This window comes from Canis lupus, chromosome X, assembly GCF_048164855.1.
Source record: "Canis lupus baileyi chromosome X, mCanLup2.hap1, whole genome shotgun sequence".
NCBI classification, from domain to species: Eukaryota; Metazoa; Chordata; class Mammalia; order Carnivora; family Canidae; genus Canis; species Canis lupus.
In genome coordinates, this window is record NC_132876.1 from 14,352,024 (window position 1) to 14,379,731 (window position 27,708).

Genomic DNA, 27,708 nt, shown 5'->3' on the forward strand with positions numbered 1-27,708 from the left:
AAATATCCATAATCTGGAATCTATAATTGCCTGTACATCTTTCAATTTCAGTTGATCATGGTAACTGTCTTAGGGACCACCATATATTGAGTATCCACGATGTGCCAGGCACTTCACAAAACTTATTTTGATCTTCATGAAAACCCTGCTAAATAGGTACTTCTCATTTTATGAATAAGGAATCTGGGGTTCAAGAGATTAGGTCCCAACTCTTAATTGTAAACTTTCCATCTTTCAAGATGGAGAAGAATGGTAAGCTTGGTAATGCCTTTGTGGAGTACAAGGGCTGTACACTAATGGATTTCATTAGATACTTCCTGAGCTGGTAAGAAACGCAAAACCTGTTCTTTTTAATCAGTGGACCTCTGAGAAATAACATGGGCAGTGGAGTGTTATCTCTTTGCTTTCTCAGAGTCACCAGCCATGTCATCCTGGCCAAATTCATTCCTCTCTAGGAGTTTGTTTCTTCATCTGTATGGTGGAGATAACTCCTACCTCACAAAACTTGCCAGGAAGATGAAATGAGAAAGTGCATGCAGACTATCTAGCCCAGCATCTAACTGTTCATTGCCCTTCCCTTCCCTGTAATTATATATCTTGCCTTTCTGTGGATAGTTGGCAGGATTTGTTTCACCTTTGTAGTAGTTATGAATGAAATTCAGCTCAATGCTTTTTTACATGAGAAATATATAATTTTTTTTACATTCGAATTTGGATAAATCAGGGAAATTAAGGTGGAGCAGTTCTGTACTTGATTCTCTCCCTCTGTAAAATCCAAGAATTCTGTGCTCTGAGTGTTAACATGAAGATACTAACCTCTCAAGTAATGTACATCTTGGAGGATTCCATAATTTGACCTTTTTTCCTTTATGTTTTTAATAATGCATACACAGAGGAGAAAGGCAAAAGCTTGCAAAGGTTATACACTGAAGGATAAATTGCTCTTCCGCAACACTCTCAATCCCCCAGTCATCCTTCCTAGAAGTAACCACTGCAATTATTTCGTGTGTCTCTGAAGAGATACTCTGCTCACATACAAGCATATTTGTATATTTGTATCTTCCTCTTTTTCACAAACATGATCTCATATTCTACACACTGTTTTGGGCCTGTTTTTATTATTTAGCAATGTGTCTTGGCGTTCTTTCTGTTTACATATGAATAGATTTCCCTCATTATTTTTAGTGGCTACATGATATTCAAATATATGGATATCCTATAATTTATGTAAACAGCCCCAAAGTTGTTTATGGTCTTTTGCTATTATGAATAATTTTGAAGGCATTATCTTCATACACACATCATGGCTCACGTGCACAGTCATAAGAAAATGGCTGTTACCAGAATTCCTAGATCAAAGTATATGTACATTTACAATGTTGATAAATATTGCTGAATTGTCCTCCAAACAGGGTGGCTTGGTTTAATTATCACAAACAATGATTGAGGGTGTTTCTTCACATCCTGGAACCCAGTATTGTTTTGTATCCTTTTTAATCCTATGTTGGAAGATGATCGTTTATTTTAGTTTAATTTAGTATCTCTTTTACTCTGAGTTGATCATCTTTTCATATATTTGAAAGTCATTGCTTTTTTAAAAAAGATTTTATTTATTCATGAGAGACACAGATAGAGAGAGAGGCAGAGACACAGGCAGAGGGAGAAGCAGGCTCCATGCAGGGAGCCTGATGCGGGACTTGATCCCGGGTCTCCAGGATCACACCCTGGGCGGAAGGCAGGTGCCAAACCACTGAGCAACCCAGGGATCCCCATCATTTTTTCTGTATACATATTCTTTGCCCACTTTTCTTATGGCTTATTAAATTTATTTGTATGTAAATCATATATTAAAAGATTTAGATTTTTTACTGTGTATGTTGAAGGCATTTTGCCACTTTTCTTTTAACTTCATGTTATTTGTGGTATTTTGATACATGAAATAATTTTAATGCCTCTGTCTCTTGTTTAATGGCTTTTGATGTATGCATTATACTTAAAAACATTCCTGAGGATGTAACAAATCAATTTTCTTTGTTTTTTTACTTTACTGGTATCATTTTAAAGAAAACACTAACAGGGGATCCTTGGGTGGCGCAGCGGTTTAGCGCCTGCCTTTGGCCCAAGGTGCGATCCTGGAGACCCGGGATTGAATCCCACATGGGGCTCCCGGTGCATGGAGCCTGCTTTTCCCTCTGCCTCTCTCTCTCTCTCTCTCTCTCTCTCTCTCTGTGTGTGACTATCATAAATAAATAAAAATTAAAAAAAACTTTAAAAAAAAGAAAACACTAACAGTTATTGATCTGATGTTTATTTTAGTATAAGAAATGAGGCAGGTATCCAACCTCATTTTTTTCAAATGCCTAGCCAGTTGGCCCAATACTATTTATTGAAGAATTAATTTCCTCTTGTTGATTTGAAGTGCTTCCTTCATAATCAGACATATATATATACACACACGTACACATCAGATATATATATTCTCTATTCTGTTCCATTGACTCTCTGTTCATTTACCAGCATCAAACTGTGTTAATTACACAAGTTTTATAATTTTTAATAGGTATTCTTGCTAGCCCCCTCTCACTCCTCTTCTTTTTCAGAATTTTCCTTGGGTTTCTGACAAGTCATGTTTCCATTTGAACTTTAAGTGTGGCTGATTCAAAATAGACTTTTATTTGTATTTTACTGGGATTGTTGAGTTTTACAAACACTCACAAGAGGATTATTTCAGTAAGAATCATTCTGTTGCTAATTTAAATGGCTTATTTGATTACATTTTCTAACTGTCGGATATAGGAAAGTTAACGTTATCTTTGCTAAAGAATTTCTTATGAAGTTATAAAAAGTGTGATGGGGAAACATATGTGTTGAGTGTACATGATGAGCACTCTAGTTCCAGTTTTGAAATACAGACATATATAAAGCCTCCTAGAAAATATATTGATAAGACATGAGCCAAAATGTCAATCTTGATTATCTCTGAAAGGTGGATGATGATTTAAGATAATCTTTGGTGTGTTTTTCATGTTGTTCTGTGTTTTCCCTAGTTCTTGCAGTAAGCACATTTTACTATTATTTCAGGAAGAAAAGAAATATTTTTACAGAGTGTTGACAACACAATTAAGAAATGTAACTTTGGAATATAATTGTAATGCTCCTATAGGGAGGAAGGGAACAATATGTTCAACTGCATAATCAGAGTAGACTAAGTGGTATAATAAATTAACACCAAAGATTCAGCAGCTGGAAATAATAAAAGCTTATGTCTTTCTTTCAGTCTCATGTGGGTCCACAGGGACTGTGGCATGGAGGGGGCAGCTGTTGCATATAGTAGGATTTGAGGGGCCAGCCCAGACTGATAGGGTCACTTCCATTCACTTTCTGTTGGCTAGCATTTAGTCATAAAGACATATCTAAGTGAAAGGGTCACTAGGAGGTATGATCTAAGTGTGTGCCCAGGAAGAAAAGAACCTAGTGAGCACTCACAGACTCTAGTTAGTCTAGTGAACGATTCCACTTGTACACTAGCAGTTTTGCATCATGTTCCAGGGAAGTTATTTGGTTTGGGAGTGTTCTTCCTCGGGAGCTTTCTTAAAGTTGTTGAGCATACCCAGAATAGTTGAACAAGCGGAGATGTATTCCACCCCCCAGGATTCCCATGCAAATTACTCGGTTTCTTGTTACCTCTGTCCAGCATTGAGCCATCTCCAATCTCAAGTTAAATTTTCAGACCCTGATTCCCTAACCCTCATCTGCTCTGGCTTGGCATCTTCATTTAACTCAGTATCTGACCTTTGTCTATGCTGGGTGCTGCGTTTTCTGTGTGCAATCCTTTGATGAACTGTCTACATTTCCTTTCTTGGCTGAACTCAATCCATCTCCTGCTTCCTGACCTGACACTGGGTTGTGAGGCTGACATCTCAAAAGGACGCTGTGTCATCTTACCTAGGGCTGATTACTTCCTGGAGAAGGAGGGAATATGTTTTCTTACACTGGTTTATCGAGTGATCGATGTACTGCTTATAGTTCAATTCATGCAGTCACCTGTCCCAGTGGCCTTTGGTACCCTGAGTTTGTGTAAGGAAGCTGATGGATGTGTGCAGTACAGCCCAACATGGTTTCTCTGGAAAGGATCACTGGTGGACACCTGACACCATCACCTTCTCTCAAAATATCAAAAGCATGATATATTAAAAATATTCTGGGATCCCTGGGTGGCGCAGCGGTTTGGCGCCTGCCTTTGGCCCAGGGCGCGATCCTGGAGACCCGGGATCGAATCCCACATCGGGCTCCCGGTGCATGGAGCCCGCTTCTCCCACTGCCTGTGTCTCTGCCTCTCTCTCTGTGTGTGACTATCAAAAATAAATAAAAAAAAATATTCTGTGGGTCCATAAAAGACAAACCCTCAACAAATATCACAGGAAGCCAGGATCCTATTTCACCAGTTCTGTGCTCACACAGAAAGAAACTATTTCTTTCCCATAGGGGTTTCAGAGTGTAACTCCTTTTTCACCCAGGACAGGTTTTCTGTGATGTGTTTTAAATGGGGCCTTTATTTAAGCAGTCTGTACTCTGTTCATGTTTTGCTTTCCAACAAGCTGCTAGACAAGCAAAATGCCTTGAGCCTAAGACCAGCCTTGATATTGAAGTCTAGAGCTATTTTTAAAGTACCATTTTATTTCTGATTATAAAAGCAATGCAAAACCATAACTTATGCTTTTGAGTACATACGAAGAACTCAGTACTGGGTGTGGTATTTTGCGCACACTGACTAATTTTCACAGCAACTTTCTGAGCTAAATATAATTTCCATTTAATTTAGAAGGAAACTCAAGTCCGAAGACATCCAATGTCTTGTTCAGGTTCTTATAGTTGGGAGGTGGTGTTGCTAGAATTAAGACTTGGCTTTTCTGATACTGTTGCCTACAAACCTACAAACTGCCTCCAAATCATGCCTCTATACGTGACTCTTACAGCAGGTTTGAAAGAGGTACAATATAATGAGGAAAACAATAAGAATAAATGTTACCATAATACCTTAACTTAGAGATATCTATTGTATTTGGTACATTTTTCCCAAGTCTTTACCCTGATGGATAAATTAATAGATTTTTTTTGATGAACAGGTTTTATTCATGGTTTTGTATTCTGCTTTTAACATTTAACCTCTTATTGTAAGCATATTTTCAAGTCATTAAATTTTGTTGAAAGCCTTTTCATGGTTGCAAACCGTATGACTGTGCCATAACTCATTTAACCAGTCTCTTATCACTGGACATTTTTCTGCTTTCCTTTTTTGCTATTAGAAAACCAATTATAAATAATTCTACCATGAACTCATTTGACTATATTTTGATTGATTATTTCTTTGTTGTAATGCATATGTTTAAGGGCCTGGCACATGTTGTCAAATATAACAGATTCTCAATAGTTTCTGTATCAATCAGTCATAATTGACCTTAATATACTTCATAATTGATTCTAACCAACACTAGAGGCATCTTTTTCACATGGCCATCGAATACCAAATAGATCTGGATTTTTTAAAAAAGGATATGGATTATTTTTAAGTGCCATATCTTTTTCCTTTTCTAAAGATCTGTGTCTTGAGGATAAAGGCAGGATTGGGATTCTACCCCACTGGCTCAGGAAGGGCTTGATGACCTCAGGATACCTGAGGTCGGGTGGGATGGCATCTGCAGCAGTACATGGCTACTATTTAGGAGAACCTACAGAACAGAGACTGAAGGCATTCTGCATGGTATAAGGATTGTACATAGATACAACATTTGTAGCTACATTCCATTTGTGAGATTGGCATTCTTGAATAAGGAAGAGAGGGAAAAATAACAGCCTAGAGAGTCTCTTCCAGTTTAGAGACTGAATTAAAAATACTACCCATTTGAAGCTGTCGTGCCTTTTCCTATACGATGCCTTTGTAACTGCCCCCATAAGGCACACAGATTATATACTATTATCTTTACTTTATGGAAGATAACAGCAATAACAGTGGAAATTGATCCAGCACATACTATGGGAGAGGCATTGTGGTAATACTTAGCATGTATTATTCTCCTTAATGTGCAAAAGTACCCTATGAAATAGGTACTGTATTTCATGGATAAGGACAATGAGGTACAGTAATTTAAAATAACTTATTTAAAGTCACTAGTTTAGCAAGTGACAGAACTGGAATTCAAACCTACTTAATTAATCTGTCTCTAGAGAAATCTCAGGGAGATTAAGGGCCACATTTAAAGTCTCCCAGAGACTAAGCAGATGAACTGGAACTCATGTAGAGATCTGTGTGTTCAGTGACTTTTCCTCTAGGAAAAGGCTTCCTCTACATCAAGGCTCCACTGAAGCCATTTGGATATGGTTGGCAATGTCAACCCTCATTGAAAGTGCCCAACACTGTTAAGAATCTCTCAAGCACGGACCATCTTTGCTCACAGAGGCACAGTGGCAAATATTGTTTTTTTAAAATAAATTTATTTTTTATTGGTGTTCAATTTACCAACATACAGAATAACACCCAGTGCTCATCCCGTCAAGTCCCCCCACCCCAGTGCCCGTCATCCATTCACCCCCACCCCCCGCCCTCCTCCCCTTCCACCACCCTAGTTTGTTTCCCAGAGTTAGGAGTCTTTATGTTCTTTCTCCCTTTCTGATATTTCCCACACATTTCTTCTCCCTTCCCTTATATTCCCTTTCACTATTATTTATATTCCCCAAATGAATGAGAACATATAATGTTTGTCCTTCTCCGATTGACTTACTTCACTCAGCATAATACCCTCCAGTTCCATCCACGTTGAAGCAAATGGTGGGTATTTGTCATTAAATATTGGTTTTGTTCCCTGACATCTGTGTATGCCTCTATGTGTGTTTTTACCTGTGGGGACCTGAAAGTTCCCACAAGCACCATTTACCAATGAGTAGGTAGAGAAAATGAGAGGTGAAATAATGTGTCCAAAGTCACATAGTAATGAAAGCAGAGATCATAAAACCCATCTTTCACAGCTGTTGAGAGTGTGCTATGCAGGTTGGAAAGTGCTTGTTGCAAAGTAAGCATTTAGTAAATAATAGCAAATATTAATAACAATGATAATAATAACAGTTATCCTGTTAATATGATACGGTAATGAGTTCTTCTGCCTCATTAATCCTGTCCTCAACTAAGGACCACTGGAGTCATTCCTTGTCTTACTGGACCAAACCCTACCTGAGAGATTTGACAATATTTATTCTACCTTGTATGAAGAATGCCTCTCAGGAAGTTGCTGATAAGCTTGGAGAAGATGGCTAACCCCAATACCCTCATATTTGTACCAAAACTACAGAGGCATCTAAGCAGAAACATTATGTCCAATGTGTCAACCTCACACATATCTTTGATAAGCAGAGGGAGGCACTTCTACTTTTTCACACTGTACTTGGACACAAGTCTGCCTAAGCATGATAGGAAGCAACAAGCTATCCAGTCTCTGCCATTTGAAGTATTGAATAGCAAAACCCTGTGGCAGTCTAGGAAACTTACCTCTACAGAATGTGCTGACGTAGTGGAATGAAATTAAATGGGACCTCATACCTAGTGTATTTCACCACCAACATGTTTTATTCATCCTTGCTTACTGTGTGAATGGGCAATTTTCCTCCCAGATGAAGAGGCACTCTAAGAACAGAGCTATAATTTTCTAAGGAGAATTACTGGGCCCCAGTCTTGAAGGAAGAGGTCATTTTGGCCAAGAGAAATGAATAGTTTTCTGGTATAGTATTGTCTTTACCACTAAAATATATGCTGTGTCAATTCTAGCTTGAGTTTTCATATGAGCGGTGAATGCAAATATTGAGAGGCTCTAGTCCCCTGGTATCAAAGCCATATATTCTAGTGAGGCTAGAGCTAGACATGGCTCTGTTTGGAGTTCTGGCTATAATTATACTAGGGAACACTTTACTTCCATGTACATTAGATTAGTCTTCTCACTGGGAAATGGGAAAGCAGAGCAAGTGATGGCTCTCAAAGAGTCATAGTGAGAAAAGTGGGTTTGTATTATTAGCCCCCCAGGGTTCTATATTGACATGCCCAGACCAGCCATTACCATGAGAGCAGGCAAGAGAGGTATGGCAAATATTATAAACCCCATTCCCACTACCAAAATAAATTGTTAAACTAATGGAAGACTTGGTTCTTACTGAGCATTGACTATGTAAAGGAATATTATAGTACATGTCTTACTAACAGTATTGCCAAACCTCAAAACAATCATGTAGGATAGATACTATATTACCGTCATACCCATTTCAAAGATAAGGAAACCAAGTCTCATCAAAATTAATTTTCCAAGGACAGCTTGTAAGAGACAAAGCTAAGGTTGAACCTAAGTAGTTTTATTCCAGAGTCTCTGTGTTCTTTTTTTTTAATTTTTATTTATTTATGATAGTCACACAGAGAGAGAGAGAGAGAGAGAGAGAGAGAGAGAGAAGCAGGCTCCATGCAGGGAGCCCAACGTGGGATTCGATCCTGGGTCTCCAGGATTGCACCCTGGGCCAAAGGCAGGCGCCAAACCGCTGCACCACCCAGGGATCCCTCCCGAGTCTCTGTGTTCTTAACCACTAAGCCCTGTTATGAAAAACAGGTGCATTGCAGTGGATAACAGATCAACACAGACATTTTGCAGTGTATTCATTAGAATACTTGTGACCAGTTCTGTGTGGAGCATTTCATAAAAAGTAACCTCATAGTAGCCTTAAATGTTAAGTATCATTATCATCTCCACATACAGATAAGGAAACAGGCATCCACAAGGCTGTCTACTTGTACGGAGCTGAGACTCAAAACTCTATAGTTTTTCTGGTTTGAAAACATCAGCCTACAAGGAGGCTACAAAGAAGAATCAAACAGGGCCCTTCCCTGTTATGAATGTGTTTTAACAAGTGAGGGATGACCTTTAACCTGAATCACTGTGATGCAAAGTCCAGGGCAAGTTCCATATGAGTAATGAAAATGAAAAAAGAGAAGAAGGAGAGAGGGTAAATAAGTGGAGGGAAGAGGAAGGAGGTAGAGAAGGAGATGTAATCCAGTAGAAGAGGGAGGTCTCACTTCTGTTCAGGACTGGCTCCATGAAAGAAGAGGTATTACATATATCCTTGAGGGATGAGTGAGACTTGAATAGACAGAGCTTTCTTTTATTTAGAGCATGCTAGATGCTGGGCATTGTACTAGGAACTTAATCCATTAAGACTGGGTATCACAAGAACAGTGTCATTATTTCTAGTTTGTAGATGAGGAATCAGAGGCTAAGCAAGATGTTGCCAGATGTGGGTGACTGGCGTGAACAAAGTCCTGACCCAGGGACCATGAATAGAAGTGTTGTTGGAACAGAGAATTCACAGGGATACTAGAAAGGTCCACTGGGCCCAGATTACATGAGTTCTGGTCCTCTATCCCATTGCCAATGGAAATAATGAGAGCTGGGTTTTAGGAAGATTCTCAGGCATTGGTGTGCAAGGATGAATTGAATGATACTAACTAGAGTGGGTAAAGACACTTCTTCTATACTCTGAGCACAGGGTAATAGGCACAGGCCTCAGAGGGCTGAGTCTGAAGTGAAGCTCTGTCCTTGATTAGCTGTGTGTTCTTAGGCAAGTCGTTCTGTGTATCTGGACCCTCAGTTGTCTCAGCTGTAGATGAAGATTATAATAGAATGTCCCTGTCTCACGGGGATGCTGTGAGGAGTAAACAAGACAAACTATATTGAAATGCTGTGCCCAACGCTTGACCCATCATAATCATAGGCTAAGCAGGAGTTTCTATTTATTTTCTTCATGAAAAACACTGAGACCAGCTCGAAAGCTTGGAGGCTGTTATTGTAACGCATGCATGAGGTGATGAGAGCCCAGCCTGAGGTGGTGGAAAGAGAGGGTGAGAAGAAAAGAAATAATGATGTTAAGTATAAGACAGCAACTCCTCCTGACATTGTTGGGTTGTTGAGGAAAACAAAATCTTACTTTAGCCAGAATATTCTGCTGTGAAATGCAAAACAGATTTGAAAATGAAAATTATCTATCATGTGGGCTATATTCATCGGGCTCTTGTTAGACTATAAGACATTGACTCCAATTTTGTAGTATCTGTATCATTCTTTAAGCATTCAGCACGTTGATTTCCTATCTCTTGAAGACTTTCCATTTTGCAACTATTGAAATGAAAGGTTTAAGATAAAGCAAGGGATTGGAGAATATATGAAAATGAGTCTAAAAATGGAAGATTGAGTTTCATGTTTACCACCTTTTATTCTGTGATTCAGAAAGACTTGCATTTGCATCATTTCCATTATGTTTTCTGAACTGGCATTAATGTTGTAGATATTAAGTCTGATATTTAATTAAAGGGAGGTTGTCTGTTCCTGCTATTGCTATCCAGAGCTATTAGTCACTTGTCTTAGGTGGCTAGAGCTGAATCTTTCTACCACAAACCCATGTCAGTTATTTGATACATAAATTAGGTCCTGGAGACAATGAGTTTATGAATTAAAAAGTGTCAGACATACCTTTGATTTAAATATTCAGCCCACTATTAAAAAATCCTAGAATGCCAATCTCCAGTCCTTTCTTAAAAATGAGTTTATTAGCTGGTCATTAAACATAGTGTATATGCCACACAATTAATTTTATAGGAAGTTTGCTGAAGCCTAGATAAATGGACAATTAGCCTCTCTTCTGAGAACAGATCTATTATCATAATCACTAATGAAAACAATATTCACATGCATACATAAGACAAAAATGGCCTCTCCCTCTGTCTTAGGTATTTGTTATAGAAGCCAAAAGCTCAATCTGTACCATCTAGTAGGAGTAGTTCACTTCATTTTTTTTCTTTCCCTTAGAGTGATAATCATGTTTTCTCATGGAGCTCTCTTATCTTATCTATATTTAGTTCTTCAGCTTCTCTTATTTGAAATCTAAACCTTGTGTTTAACACTGGAATATACATATATTTTAAAGATTTTATTTATTTATTCATGAGAGAGACAGAAAGAGAGGCAGAGACACAGGCAGAGGGAGGAGAAGCAGGCTCCAAGCAAGGAGCCCTATGTGGGACTCGATCCCGGAAATCCGGGATTGGGCCCTGAGCCAAAGGCAGACGCTCAACTGCTGAGCCACCCAGGCTTCACTGGAATGTATTATTAACTAGATTTCAAATACCTAGATAAAATAGAGAGCATATAGATTTCAGTAGGAGGCTTTAAAATCATAAATAGATCAATTATTTATAATGTGTCTATACATTTATAGCTTAGATATCTTTGAATGAAAAATAAGAAGAATGACATATGTGGAGATGGTGCATACTTCGATAATTGCTATAGACAATAGCATGGATGGATAAAATATAGAAAAGATAAAAATGCACAGCTGATCTTAGGTGGAATACAAGCTTCTGCAGGATCAGACACAGGAAAGAAAAGCCTGAATATGAGTAGAGTTCAATGTTGCTGGGCTCCTGCTCTAGTAATAGGCAGTGATAGCCAAGAATTTAGGCCCTTTTGAATAAGATAGCTAACATGCTTCAAGTATGAAGGAGTATTAAGACTAACTCAAAGCTTAAAATCAAGGACTGGAAATAAGGGGCAGAACACTTCATCTTGACTCATGAAAGGAAGCTACAGAAATGTTACCTGAAAACCTATTCCCAGCAAGATACAGGCCTTAGGAAATAGGAGAATATAGAAACAGCCTCATGACACAGGAATAAATCAAGTTGTCCATTTGTTTGATAAAAGGATCTGTCAAGTCCCCAATATTACCACAGGACAGAACTTCCGAAATGACACTAATAAGGCCTCGTTCTGGAATAGGGACCTGTAGGGCTGGGTGGAGACCAGTATAAAAATCTAGATTAGGGGCAGCCTGGAGGGCTCAGCGGTTTAGCACTGCCTTCGGCCCAGGGCCTGATCCTGGAGACCCAGGATCGAGACCCACGTTGGGCTCCCTGCATGGAGCCTGCTTCTCCCTCTGCCTGTGTCTCTGTCTCTCTCTTTCTCATGAATAAATAAATGAAATTTAAAAATTCTAGATGGGAAGAGATGAAAGTAGAGACAGAACAAACAGGCCCTAGGCATGTCCCTGTTTTCTTAAGAATTTATTTATTTATTTATTTATTTATTTATTTATTTATTTAGAATGAGTGTGAGCCAGGAGAGGAGCAGAAGGGGAGGGACAGAGTCTCCAGTAGACTCTGCATTCCACATGGTGCCTGGGGTGAGTCTCAATCCCAGGACCCTGAGATCATGACCTGAGCCAAAACCAAGAGGCACATCAGTTTTAAGGCCACTGGCGTAACAGTAAGAGGAGATACCTCCTTCATTTTTGTGCCCTAGCTACCTAACTTTCCTTCACTAGGCCCAGCTAGGAATCTGGGAGCCCATGCAAATATAAATGAAGCATAAATAAATAAGTTAATGAGAGTGCTTTCTTACAAAAAATGTTAGTAAAGATAGAAGGAATAATAAAGGCCTCTGAGCACATGGACTCTGAGATCAAAGACCCTGGTGAAACTGAACCTCTGTTAAGCTGAAGAGACAAAAACTCTCCAGATGTCTTCTAATAATGACCAAGTTTGTATCCCAATGTCACAAAGAAGCACCAATGACCTCTCCAGGATGACCTCCAACGACCTGAAGACATTTACTGAAGTAGCCATGTTAAGTTTTCATAACATTTACTATCGAGTAAAAGTGAAGAGTGGCTTTCTTCTTGGTCGAAAAACAGTTGAGAAAGAAATACTAACAAATATCAATGGTGTCATGAGACCTGGCCTCAATGCCATTCTGGAACCCACAGGTGGAGGCAAATCTTCATTGTTAGAGGTCTTAGCTGCAAAGGAAAGATCCACATGGATTATCTGGGGATGTTTTGATAAATGGAGCACCTCGACCTGCCAATTTCAAATGTAATTCAGGTTATATGGTACAAGATGATGTCGTGATGGGAACAGTGAGAGAAAATTTACAATTCTCAGCAGCTCTTCGGCTTCCAACAACTATGACGAGTCATGAAAAAAATGAGCAAATTAAAAAGGTCATTCAGCAATTAGGTCTGGATAAAGTGGCAGATTCCAAGGTTGGAACTCAGTTTATACGTGACATGTCTGGAGGAGAAAGAAAAAGAACTAGTATCGGAATGGAGCTTATTACTGATACAGCCATCTTGTTCCTGGATGAGCCCATAACTGGCTTAGACTCAAGCATGTCTGAATAGGGACGAACAATCATCTTCTCCATTCATCAGCCTCATTATTCTATCTTCAAGTTGTTTGATAGCCTCACCTTGTTGGCTGCAGGAAAACTGATGTTCCATGGGCCTGCGCAGGAGGCCTTGGGGTTCTTTGCATCAGTGGGTTACCATTGTGAGCCCTATAATAACGCTGCAGACTTCTTCCTGGATGTCATTAATGGAGACTGCTCTGCTGTGGTATTAAACAGAGAGGACCAAGAGGGTAAAGTCAAGGTGACTGAAGAGCCTTCCAAGAGAGGTACTCCACTCATAGAAAGAATAGCTGAGTTTTATGCCAATTCTGACTTCTGCAGAAAAACAAAAGAGGAATTAGATCAACTCTCAAAGAGTCAGAAAAGGAAGCGCTCAGCCTTTAAGGAGATCACATATGCCACCTCTTTCTGTCAGCAACTCAAATGGATTTCCAAGCGTTCATTCAAAAATTTACTGGGTCAACAAAACTAAAAGACAACCTACAGAATGGGAGAAGATATTTGCAAATGATGTATCAGATAAAGGGCTAGTTTCCAAGATCTATAAAGAACTTATTAAACTCAACACCAAAGAAACAAACAATCTAATCATGAAATGGGCAAAAGACATGAAGAGAAATCTCACAGAGGAAGACATAGACATGGCCAACATGCACATGAGAAAATGCTCTGCATCACTTGCCATCAGGGAAATACAAATCAAAACCACAATGAGATACCACCTCACACCAGTGAGAATGGGGAAAATTAACAAGGCAGGAAACCACAGATGTTGGAGAGGATGTGGAGAAAAGGGAACCCTCTTACACTGTTGGTGGGAATGTGAACTGGTGCAGCCACTCTGGAAAAGTGTGTGGAGGTTCCTCAAAGAGTTAAAAATTGACCTGCCCTATGACCCAGCAATTGCACTGTTGGGGATTTACCCCAAAGATACAGATGCAATGAAACGCCGGGACACCTGCACCCCGATGTTTCTAGCAGCAATGTCCACAATAGCCAAACTGTGGAAGGAGCCTCGGTGTCCATCGAAAGATGAATGGATAAAGAAGATGTGGTCTATGTATACCATGGAATATTCCTCAGCCATTAGAAACGACAAATACCCACCATTTCCTTCAACGTGGATGGAACTGGAGGGTATTATGCTGAGTGAAGTAAGTCAATCGGAGAAGGACAAACATTATATGTTCTCATTCATTTGGGGAATATAAATAATAGTGAAAGGGAATATAAGGGAAGGGAGAAGAAATGTGTGGGAAATATCAGAAAGGGAGACATAAAGACTCCTAACTGGAAAACGAACTAGGGGTGGTAGAAGGGGAAGAGGGCGGGAGGTGGGGGTGAATGGGTGACGGGCACTGAGGGGGGCACTTGACAGGATGAGCACTGGGTGTTATTCTGTATGTTGGCAAATTTAACACCAATAAAAATAAATTTATTATAAAAAAAGAGCAAAAAGGGATCCCTGGGTACGCAGCGGTTTGGCGCCTGCCTTTGGCCCAGGGCGCGATCCTGGAGACCCGGGATCGAATCCCATGTCGGGCTCCCGGTGCATGGAGCCTGCTTCTCCCTCTGCCTGTGTCTCTGCCTCTCTCTCTCTCTGTGACTATCATAAATGAATTAAAAAAAATTAAAAAAAAAAGAGCAAAAAAACAAAAACAAAAACAAAAACAAAAATTTATTGGGTAATCCCCAGGCCTTTATCGCTCAGATAACTGTAACAGTCATCCTGGGATAGGTTTTAGGTCCCATTTTCTATGATCTAAAAAATGATTCTACAGGAATCCAGAATACATCAGGGGTGCTTTTCTTCCTGACGACCAAGCAGTGTTTCAACAGTGTGTCAGCTGTGGAGCTCCTTGTGGTTGAGAAGAAGCTCTTTATATATGAATATATCAGTGGATATTACAGAGTGTCATCTTATTTCTTTGGAAAACTGTTATCTGATTTACCACCCATGAGGATGTTACCAAGTATTATATTTACTTGTATAACGTACTTCTTGTTAGGATTGAAACCAGTTGTGGAGGCCTTCTTCGTCATGATGTTTACTCTTATGATGGTGGCTTATTCAGCTAGTTCTATGGCACTGGCCATAGCAGCAGGCCAGAGGTGGTATCCATAGCAACTCTCCTCATGACTTTGTGTTTATGATGATTTTTTCAGGGCTGTTGGTAAATCTCAGAACCATTGGGCCTTGGCTCTCATGGCTTCGGTACTTAAGCATTCCTCGATCTGGTTATGCGGCTTTGCAGTATAATGAATTTTTGGGACAAAACTTCTGCCCAGGAGTCAACGTAACAACGAATAATACCTGTAGCTATGCAATACATACTGGCAAAGAATTTTTGCTAACCCAGGGCATCGAGCTCTCCCCTTGGGGCCTGTGGAAGAATCACGTAGCCTTGGGATGCATGATTGTTATCTTCCTTACAATTGCCTACCTAAAATTGTTATTTCTTAAAAAATATTCTTAAATTCCTCTTTAATTTACATAATTGATTCACACATTAAAAAGGAAGCATCTTGATTTAAGTAAAAAAAAAAGAAGGAATAGTAGAAAATCACTATTTGGTAATTGTCAATGGATGACAAAACTATTGGGTTACATTTTGATGAGGATATTTACATGATTTGAAAGGATCTCCTCTACAAGGTACTTTGTAATAACAAAGGGGCAAATAGTAACTTTATAGTGAAGAAACCAGAAGACATCATAACTAAGTGATCAAAATTAGCATCCCCAAGTAATGGGACACATAGGTAATTGTGTGTATCTTGGTTAGACGCAATAGGAGGGGTGTATCATTTTTGAACTAGCTCTGCCAAAATTATATAACCTGAATTGAATCACAAAGGAAAATCAACTCCTAATTGATGGACATTCTACAAAATAAATTTGTGGAATTTGGGATGTAGAACATAAGAATTGCTTTTACTGTCAGCATTAAATTATTTGAAAATGAAACAAAAATCTATATGACAATAAAAGTACTATACTACCAAAAATAGTTTTATCTTGCTAAAATGATAATTAAAGGTAATTTTACAATCTTTACTACTTTTAATAGAAAACTAAAAATAAATGAATTAAGTATTCAACTTAAAAAAGAAAAATAAACTGGAAATATGGAAATTGTAAAGAGCAGAAATTAATGAGTTCGGTAAAAGACAAATAAAATGACAGGATCAATAGAAGATTGGTTATTTGGGGAAAAAAGAATGAGTACAACTAGAAATATCAACAACAGTAAAGAAAAGACTGTATTGGGGAAAAAGAATACAACAATTATGTAGATAAATTAGAGATTTCAGTGATCATAAGATATAATAAACCTTGTGCCCATAAACATGAAAACATAAAAGAGTATTTTCTTAAGAGGGGTGTCTGGGTGGCTCAGTCCATTAAACATCTGCCTTCAGCTCAGGCCATGATCCCAGAGTCCTGGGATCGATTTCTGCATCAGGCTCCCTGCTTGGTGGGGAGTCTGCTTCTCCCTCTCCCTCTGCTGCTCTCCCCTGCTTGTGCTTCTCTCTTTCTCTGTCAAATAAATAAATGAAATCTATTTAAAAAATAATTTTTCTTAGAAAAGTTATCAAAAATGACTCAAGGTAAACACAAACCTCTATAAATCAATAAACTGAATTGATAGCCAAAAATTTTCTACCTTAAAAGACATTAGGCTCAGGGAGTTTTACAGAAAAATGTTACCAAGTCTTTTGGGGTCAGATAATTACTCTTTTACAAACTCTTATAGAGAATAGAAAAAACAGGGGAGAAATATCTAAATGATTTTGGAAGAACTAAGCAGAGGCTCCTGCTCTACCTGCGATTAAAACTTTCTATAAAGCGGGATCCCTGGGTGGCGCAGCGGTTTGGCGCCTGCCTTTGGCCCAGGGCACGATCTTGGAGACCCAGGATCGAATCCCACGTCGGGCTCCCGGTGCATGGAGCCTGCTTCTCCCTCTGCCTATGTCTCTGCCTCTCTCTCTCTCTGTGTGTGACTCTCATAAATAAATTCAGTATGTGGTTCTACTAGAATTGGGGATGACATGGGACCAAATAAAATTAAAACTCAGGGTGCCTGGGTGGCTCAGTTGGTTGAGCTTCAGATTGATTTCAGCTGGGGGTCATGATCTCAGGATCAGGTTCCACACTCAGTGTGGAGTCTGCTTGCCTCTCTCCCTCTCCCTCTACTTACCCCCCACATACACTCAAGCACACTCCACACTCTCTCAAAATAAATAAAATCTTAAAAAAAAAAGAAATGAGAACGTTTAAAAATATTAAATATCTGTTAATCATAATATGAAATCAAACACAGACCATCTTTATCATTATAGGACAGGAAAATTGTCTTAAATCAAAAAACAAATCATAACGAGCACAACTAATAAGTTTGATTCTGTAAAAAAAATTTCTGCAGAGACACCATTGAATATCTTGAAACCATAATGTTGAGTGAAAAAACCATGTTACCTCATGGTGCAGTATAATTCCATTTGTTAAATGTTGAAAAATACACTCATGGTATACATTGTTTATGGATGTATATATGTATTACAAAACAATTTTTAAAATGAAGGGAACTTTAATACTGAATTCCTAACAAGAAAAGTGGGGAATCGGATTGGGAAGAATACAATGGGGTTCTCAACTTTATCTGAAATGTTTTCTTTTTTATTGAGATATGATTGACATATAACATTATTGGTTTCAGGTGTACACCATAATGATTTGGTATATATACAGAAATGATCACAGTAAGTCTACTTTGCATCTAATACCATACATAGTGACAAATTTTTTTCTTGTGAATAAGTTTTTAAAGATATACAGTACAGTATTATTAACTATAGTCACAACGCTGACATTATATCCCATGATTAATTTTTTTGAAACTAGAAGTTTATACATTTTGACCCTCTTCATGCATTTTGCTCATCCCACTCCCTTTGCTCTGGCAACCACTCTATTTTAGGAATTGTTTTTTATTATTTTTTTTTATTCCACATAGGAGTTCATAAATATTTGTCTTTGTCTGACTTATTTCACCTATTCCATCTGTGTTATTCAAATTGCAAAATTTCCTTCATTTTTATGGTGAATAATATTCCGTTGTGTATCTATCATCTATCTATCTATTATCTATCTATCTATCTATCTATCTATCTATCTATCTATCTATCTATCAATCATCTATCGAGAGAGATACCACATTTTCTTAATCCATTCATCTATCGATGGACACTTTGGTTGCTTCCATGATTTGGCTATTATACATAATACTGCAATGAACATTGGGGGTATATGCATCTTTTTGAGTTAGTGTTTTCATTTCTGTAGGATTAGTGCCCAGAAGTGGAATTGTGGATCGTTTTGTAGTTCTATTTTTAAGTTTTTGAGGAATGTCCATATTGTTTTCCATAGCAGCTGCACTGATTTACATTCCCACTAACAGTGCATGATGATTCCCTTTTCTCCACATCTTTGCAGACATTTGTTGTCTCTTGTCTTTTGGATGATCACCATTCTAACAGGTGTAGGATGATATCTCACTGTGGTTTTGACATGCATTTCCCTGATGGTTAGTGATGTAGAGTACCTTTTCCTGTACTTGTTGGCCATGTGTTTGTCTTCTTTGTAAAAATGTTTATTTAGATCCTCTGCCCATTTTTAAGTTAGTTTTTTTGGCTATTGAGTTGTATGAGTTCTTTATATATTTTGGATTTTAACCCCTTATCAGATATATGATTTGAAAATAATTTTCCCATTCAGTGAATTGCCTTTTCATTTTGTTGATGGTTTCTTGTGCTGTGCAGAAGCTTTTAAATTCAATTTGTTCCCATTTGTTTATCTTGTTTTTGTTGCCTTTGCTTTTCTTGTCACATACGAAACATCATTGTCAAGAGTTATGTCAAGAAGCTTACTGCCTCTTTTTCTTCTAGGAGTTCTATGATTTCAGGTCTTAGATTCAACTCTTTAATCCATTTCAAGTTAATTTTTGTGTGTTGTAGAAGATAGTAGTAGATTTTCATTCTTTTACATGTTGCAGTCCAGTTTTCCCGGCACCATTTATTAAAAAGAATGTCCTTTCCCATTGTATACTCTAGGCTCCTTTGTCATAGATTAATTGACCTTATGTGTGGGTTTATTTCTGGACTATTTCTGTTTTATTGATATATGTGTCTGGTTTTTGTTTTAAGTATTTATTTATTTTAGAGAGAGCAAGAGTAGCGGGGCACAAGGGGAGGGAGAGGGAGAGAGATAATCTCAAGCAGACTCCTCACTGAGCACAGAACCTGATGCGGGGCTTGATCCCCTGACTCTGAGATCATAACCTAAGCTGAAATCAAGAGTAAGTCATTTAACTGACTGAGCCACCCAAGGGCCCCTGACTTATGAGTCTGCTTTTATGCCAGTATCATACTGTTTTGATTACTGTAGCTTTGTCATATAGTTTAAAATTAGGAAGTGTGAGGCTCTGGCTTTGTTCTTCTTTCTCAAGATTGCTTTGGTTATTTGGAGTCTTTTGTGGTTCCATACAAATTTTAGGATTGTTTTTTCTACTTCTGTGAAAAAAAATGCCATTGGAATTTTGAAGGTAATTGCATTGAATTTGTACATTGCTTTGGGTAATATGGACATTTTAATAATATCCAGTTCTTTCAATCCATGATCATAGAATATCTTTACATTTATTTTGTCTTCTTCAGTTTCTTTCATCAGTGTCTTATAGTTTTCAGTGTATAGGTCTTTCACTTCCTTGATTATATTTATTTGTAAGTATTTTATTCTTTTTGATGCTATTATAAATAGGATTGTTTTCATAATTTCTCTGATAGCTTATTATTAGTATATAGAAATGTGGCAGATTTTTGTATATATATTTTGTATTCTACAACTTTACTGAATTCATTAATTCTAACAGTTTGTGGTGTCTTTTAGAGTTTTCTATATGTTATATCATCTGCAAATAGTGACAGTTTTACTTCTTCCTTTCTAATTTGGATACCTTTTATTTCTTTTTATTGCCTAATTGCTCTGACTAGGGTTTCCAATACTATGTTGAATAAAAGTGGCAAGAGTGGGCATCCATGTCTCGGTTCTAATGTTAGTGGAAAAGCTTTTAGTAAGATATTAGCTGTGAGTTTTTCATATGTGACCTTTATTATGTTGACTCATGTTCTCCCTATACTCACCTTATTGAGAATCTTTATCATAAATGGATGTTGAATTTTGTCAAATACTCTTTTGAGCATCTACTGAGAGATCATATGATTTTTATCCTTTGTTTTATGAATGTGGTGCATCAAAATGACTTGCAGATGTTGAACCATTCTTGCATCCCTGGAATAAATCCACTAGATTGTGGTGTACGATCCTTTTAATGTATTGTTACATATATGTTCATCCGGGATGTTGACCTATAATTTTCTTTTTTTGTGGCGTCCTTGTTTGGTTTTGGTATCATGAAATAGTTTTTATTTCTTAAAAAAATAAGGTTTGAAACAAATATGGCTAAAATTAAGATTTGATAATGCAGAGCATAGGTAAATGGATGTTTGTTAATATCATCTCTTCACATCTATATGCTTGAAATACCAATACCCCATATCCAACTGGTGCACTATAGTGGAAAAGCATTAGTCTAGATCATGGTTGAAGTCCACTTGCTAGGTGTGTGACCTCTGCCAGATGACTTAATTTCTTAGTATCTTAGTTTCTTCACTCGAAAATTGTGGATAATCGTAGTACTTAAAGTGTTGTTCTGAGAATTATATGAAATGATTCCTGTGAAGTGTTTTGCACATTGTGTAGTACATAATAAGTACTGAATGCACTCAGGCCTTTGTATCATTCTCAACAAATCACCCAAATTTAGATTTTTGGGGCCATCTTTTATTGTTTTAATAATGTTTCATTTTGAAATAATTTCATACTTGCAAAGAACTCCCGTTTACCCTTCACATAGATTTTACACAATCATTCCTATTGTATTGTTTGGATTAAAACATCTTCTTGAATGGGAAACCAAACCATCATAGAGCCTATGCTATGGTGAAACTGGACTGTGTGGAAGGTAGTATGTAACCATGGTTAAGATTGTAGGCATTGTATTTTGACAGTCATCAGTGGGATCTCAGCTTTCCTACTAACAATATGTTAGTTTCCTAACAATTCCTAACTAACAATATGTATGTCTCCTACTAACAAGATGTGACTGGGTAAGTCACCCAACTTCTGTGAGTCTAAGAGAGAAAAAGTTAGCACATTGTGGCAATAGTGGCCAGTGGTCCATCCTATGAATCAATAAGTAGCCCCTACATTTCTGAGCTGGGATTATCTTTGTAGCATTTTCTGAAATGCTTAGAGAGGCTTATTCTGGTGTGTGGAGCAATCTAGGGTATGGCATTTTTCTCTGTGAACCAGAGTCACATGAATGAGACTTAGATTCAGATGCCCGAGGCCAAATTTTAAATTTCCTGGATTTTTCTTTTGGAATGTGTGTGTGTGCATGAGCACACATGTCCTCTTGATTTGTTTGATTTTTTTCCAACCCATCAAACCCAGCTTCCACCTTATTCTCCTCCTTGTTCTCTGCTGAGGCTTTTAGATATGTCTGTTATTTTTCTCTTGGAGAGGAGAAGGCCTGATGGCATCGTCTGTGATGGGTTTCTGACTGGAGTGGCAATGAGTAAACGTGGCAGAAGGGATCATCCACTTAGGGTGACTTAAGGGGAAACAGAAGAAAGTTTTGGTCCTGTAGAACATTGAATCCCCAAAGTGGGTCTGAGGGACTTTGTCAGTCTTTCTTAAACAGTGTTTCCCATGTCTGTATCTAAATGAGAAAAAATAGACAAGTTAGTGCATTTTTCATGAAGCTTTTTAAAAGGAATGAACATAATGGCATGTCCTCTGCTTTGAGATTATGTCCTTCCAATTCTTTTGGTAATATAATGTCTTGCCGTTTTTAAAATTATCATGGTAGATTTTTTCTTTTTAAAGTTGGGCATGGAGCCCAACATGGGGCTTGAACTCAATAACCCTGAGATCAAGACCCAAGCTGAGATCAAGAGTCAGATGCTTAACAGACTGAGCCCCTCAGGTGCTCCTATCATGGTAGATTTCTAACTGTCCTCATTTGGTGATCAAACTTTGTAAATCTTACATATGTGTCCAGTATATCCATGGGAAATGTTACTGGTCCATAAAATCAAGAAATCTGGGGACCATTGATTCGGACTGCCAAAGATGAAAAGTTTCTTTGAAATTAAGTGCCAATCTCAGTCATACAGATAATTGAGGAACTTAAACTCACATAGCAAGTTTGTAGCAGAACCAGGACTCGAACCACTTTGCCTGATACTCAGCCTACTGAGCCTTCCTCTCCTCTGCCTTGCTGATCCAAAGAGAAAGAAACACTGAAGAAAACATCCCTTGACCTTACCATATAACAAGTTTTTACCATGCACAGTTTATTTCCTGTTTTGTTTTAATTTCAGGAACTAAAAGAATAGCCAAAATCCCAATGGGAAATGATGATGCCTAAGTTCCCTGCCTCATAATCGTTAACCCTGTTGGAGTGGAGGCGGGCAATAAAATGGTCACTGAAGTTTTTGCTGACTTGTTTTCACTGTTGAGTCAGAAGAAGCGCCTACTCAGAGCATTAATTTCTGATTACCCCTTAATCCAGCCAGGTTAGAAAATAAGATGGAGAAGAATAAGAATTTACATATCCTTTTCAGATCGTTAAACTAGCAATGGCTTGCAGAAGTGGGTCAGTGCTATTACAGGGAGGAAACCTGGAGGTTTCTGAGTGCTACCTAAAGTAAGGAAATCAGCTTCTGGCCTAGAGAAACTGATGGGTGTGAAAACGGTTCAAAATTGGACCATCTAAGTAGCTCACACCTAGAATTTTGACTACAGTGTCAGTATTATAGGGACCCTAGAGTCATGAAGAGGCACTGCTCTGAGAAAACATCTGTCTACATACACTCTGGTTAAATAAGACCTGGCCTTTGATTAGAAGGGCCTCCAAACATCACAGTGTTTTATACTAGTGTATTCATTCATTTCCTATACCTGCTGTAACAAATCACCACGAATTTAGTGGTTTAAAAGAACACAAATTTATTATCTTACAGTTCTGGTTGTCAAAAGTTGAAAACAAATCTCACTGGACTAATATCCAGGCGTCAGCAGGGCTGTGGTCCTTCTGGAAGCTCTAAAGGAGAATCCATTCCTTTCCTATTCTGGCTGCTAGAAGCTGCACATATTCCTTGTCCTGTGGTGGGATCACTTAACTTTCTGCTTCTGTTGTCACATTGCCTTCTGTCTTTCTGACTCTAACCCTCCTGGCTTCCTCTTATGATTGTGATTATATTGATCCTACCGGGATAATCTCAGATAATTTGCCCTTCTCAAGATCCTTAATTTAAAACATACCTGCCAAACCCTTTTGCCCTGTGGGATAGCATTCACAGGTTCCAGGAATTAAAGATTTTATTTATTCATGAGACACACAGAGAAAGGAAGAGACACAGGCAAAGGGAGAAGCAGGCTCCCTGTGGGGAACCCCATGTGGGATTCAATCCCAGGACCTTGGGATCACACCCTGAGCCAAAGGCAGATGCTCAACCACTGAGCCACCCAGGCATCCTAGTTCCAGGAATTGAGATGTGGATCTCTTGGGTGGGGTGGTGGTGGTGATGGCAGCATTATTTAGCCTACCACATCTAGTAAAACTACTTTTTCAAATGAAATCATATGAGGAACCCCAATACATAAATTGCATCAAAGCAAAGCAGCTATGGTTTTTTTTAAGATTTTATTTATTTATTTGGGAGAGAGAGAAGGAGAGAACGGGAAAGCACAAGTGTTGTAGAGGAAGAAGCAGGCTGCCCATCTAACACGAAGCCCAATTGTGGGACTCGATCCCAGGACCCTGGGATCATGACCTGAGCTGAAGGCAAGTGCCTAATCGACTGAGCCACCCAGGTGCCCCAAAGCAGCTATAGTTAAAGTCTTACCCATTTAGTCTCTACTACTAACTATCTGTGACAATCCCAGTAGGACCAGTTTGAATACAGCCAATTTATACCTGAAGAGAGGACATCATTTGGAAACACCCCAATCACCACATCCTTTGTGTTCATTTTATTCTTCAGTGAAATCAGATGCCTCTTGATGCTTATCAATTAGATCCATAGGCTAAGAGACCTTGCTCATTTAGCCCCACATCACCAGACTCTGAGGTGCTCAATGTTTGCTGGATGAATGAATAATCAATTAATGGTGAATGGAAATCCTTAGGTAGCATCCATTTCCTGTTTCCCTGCTGACAATTATTCATGAGTCAGACCTATAAATCAGCATTATTGGAAAAAATAAAAATGGAACTGTTCCACCTTGTGCTCCCTCACTATCTCCTGCCCCAAACCATTCATACACATGCACACACACTGAATTAACTGCTTGTCATGAATCTTCATAGAATGTATTGTTTCAGATCTTGATCATGGACATCTTATTTGCACATCATGGAAATACAGTGGTATTGTGGTGTCTTTCTCTTCTGTTTCCCAGAAACTCATTCCTAAGGGCAAGATTAAAATGGGAAAGAGAATATTAGAGACAAAGGTGCTTTATAGGCAAGAATGTTACAGATGTGGATTCTAAGGCCTAAAGAAGGTAAAGGACTTATCCAATATCATAATTTATAATTTATAAATTTTATAATTTTATAGGCTCTAAACTAGAGCCCAGGTCTTCTGCTCCTGAATAGTGTTTTTTTCCATTCATCCACAGTTGTGCAAAGCTGAGTATTTCTATCAAGAAGATGTTTAGCCAGAGAGATCATAAAGCCTGAAGTTTCAAGGATGGTACAGTAATCTCTTATCTCAGTAGACGAAAATTGGCAATCTGATGGCTCTAAGGCAAATACAACTTACAGGCCTATTTAATTTGTTTCAGTTTTTAAAAATTAAATTGATATGTCTTCAAATAGAACAGGCACACTCCAGCTCACCAACAACCCACCACTCCCCTTTGTCTTACATTTACCTCATTTCACTCACTTATATATTTGACCTTGTAGACATTTGAGTTTTTAGCCCCTGACATAAACAATGAAAATGTACAAGACCTGTCAGTGTCTGGGGGTTACAAACTCTATTTCTTAGTGTCTTTCACACTGTAAATGGTATAAACATTTATTTGACAGACCATATGTCTTGAGGATTGATGGTTCAGAAAATAATCACCACAGCTAACCCATGTTTTAGTCAGTGTGTGAGCAGGGAGGGATGATCAAGCAGACCATAGCTCCTTCTTTCCTCTAAAGCAATCATCACTAACTTCTCACCTGGATATTTCCTCACCAACCCCTTTGGAATCTTTGAGTCTGACTCTCATTGAAATAAGTCTTACATCACATATAACTGTGACTTTGGCAGTGTAACCTTACAGCATATGCAAAAGATGATTGTGAAGCTAGTTATCATGTGAATTCTTGGGCATGAGAAAAATGTTAATAGTGGGGGTGGAACAGAGCTCCAGTCTGGGGGGTGGTTGGAAATGAAATGATAATTGAAACTATTGTTGGACACATACAATGAGATTTGGGGTGAAGGCTTTATTTCAGTTGGGATATGAGTGCCCAGAGTCTCCTCTTAGATACACCAGAGAACGGGTTCCAGGTAGTAGGACTAAGACTACCCTACCCTTAACTGAGGTTGGGCTTCTGGTATCCTATTTTGCATATATTTCATAGCTTTTTGTACTAAAAGTTGGGCAGAGCCGGGGAAAGTAGGGGTTGGCAGTTACCACACTTCTGGGTACATCATTGGCATCCAGTCAAAACATTTTAATTGGAATGGCTTGTTGGAGGTGATACCAAATCTACTCAATAGAAATATAATTGGTTCCAAGATGTGGTTCTGGGTTTGCACACTGAGAAATATCAAAACGGCCTTAGAACTTTAAGCATGGTACACCATGTAGAGTATTTTTGGAAACTCTGGTTTTATTTGGAAAATTATATCTGATATTTGGTCAAGGTTTAAAGTTTCCTGGGCTTTGAAGTAATTCTGGCTCCTAAACAGTGAGCCTTCAAAAGCTTTGACTCTGCCACAGGGCATTGATGTGATCTATAAATGAGAAGAGAACAGTATGTAAAAGGAAAAAAGTGCCAATTTTGACATTAGATATAACAAAGAGAATCCCTTCTCCAATTCAGCAAGAGTCCTATCCTTTAGGAGCATAAGTCCAGGCAAAGTTTAGGAAAAGGCATGAGCAGGAAAACAGGGTACAGCACTTAACCGGCTCTGCCGCTGATGTCATATGGCTGGGGGACTGCCCTGTTTGCCTACTTCTTGGAGATAACATGTCGCATAAGTGATAGTGAGAGAAGTGCAGTTCACTCCAGAAATGTCACCTGAAAGACTGGAATATATAAGCTCCATGAAGACAAGAACTCTGTTGATGACACTGTTATATCCCTGTGACTTGGACTATGTGCCTGGCACACAGTTGGTTCTTATGGAGGCCTCCACAGGCCTGAAAGTAGAGTTCCATTTCATCATCCAGATTCTGAACAAGTTAAGACATACACAAAACAGGAAATATCACTTCATTAATGATGGAGGCCAGGCTAGGACACCTAGTTTAATGAGCAAGCAAAATGTGTCTGTTAAATGAATTGTAAAAATTAGGCAAATTTACCCACTTAAATAGAAGCAGCATGGGACCAGGGCAGGCTGCCTACCTGGAGGAGCAGAGTAGAACACCTGCTCCCATGAGTACAATTGCTCCCAATAGAAAAGAGGACTGAACTGAATTGAGCATGTCCAGTAATCTACTGAAATTTACCAATCCAATAAGTGTTCCTTGCCTGTGGTGCCCAATAAAGATTTTATAAAGCCATACATGAATGGTACCTGTGGAAGGTGGAAAGTGAACTTGAACTGCAAAAGGTCAGAAACACCACCTGTAATAATTAGTATAGCCCAAATACTGACATTCATGTTTGCTTGAATAGAACTGGGATAGCCCAAATGGGGTTCTTATGTAAAGAGCTCCTTGGAGCCCACAGTAAGTTTCTATAGCAGACTTTAGATCGTCTCACATGAAAATAAGATGAGAGGAAGGACTTCTGGGGAAGGAGAACTAGGAAAACCTCTTTCACCCTCAGGTAAGGTGAATTCAACTGGGGGTCAGGGCAGAGGACTATGGATATAGCCCAAATAAGAGATACCAGCTTATGTTTTCTCTGATACCAAACTGGATGAAGAAAAAGAGATTCAGTAAGCCAAAGCAAGTTTTATGCTTTGTTGTGCTTTGTAGAATGCCTCTATTTTCTAGATAGGTTTCTCATTGAACTAATCCAAGACAACAAAAAGAAGAGCCAAGGGGCCTAATGCTATCAGAAGGAGA

The 27,708-nt window shown here is 38.5% G+C and overlaps 1 pseudogene; it reads left to right on the forward strand.

Moving 5' to 3' along the window:
* Positions 1 to 12,599: 12,599 nt before the first annotated feature.
* Positions 12,600 to 15,787, forward strand: LOC140627528 (broad substrate specificity ATP-binding cassette transporter ABCG2-like; annotated as a pseudogene).
* Positions 15,788 to 27,708: the final 11,921 nt, after the last annotated feature.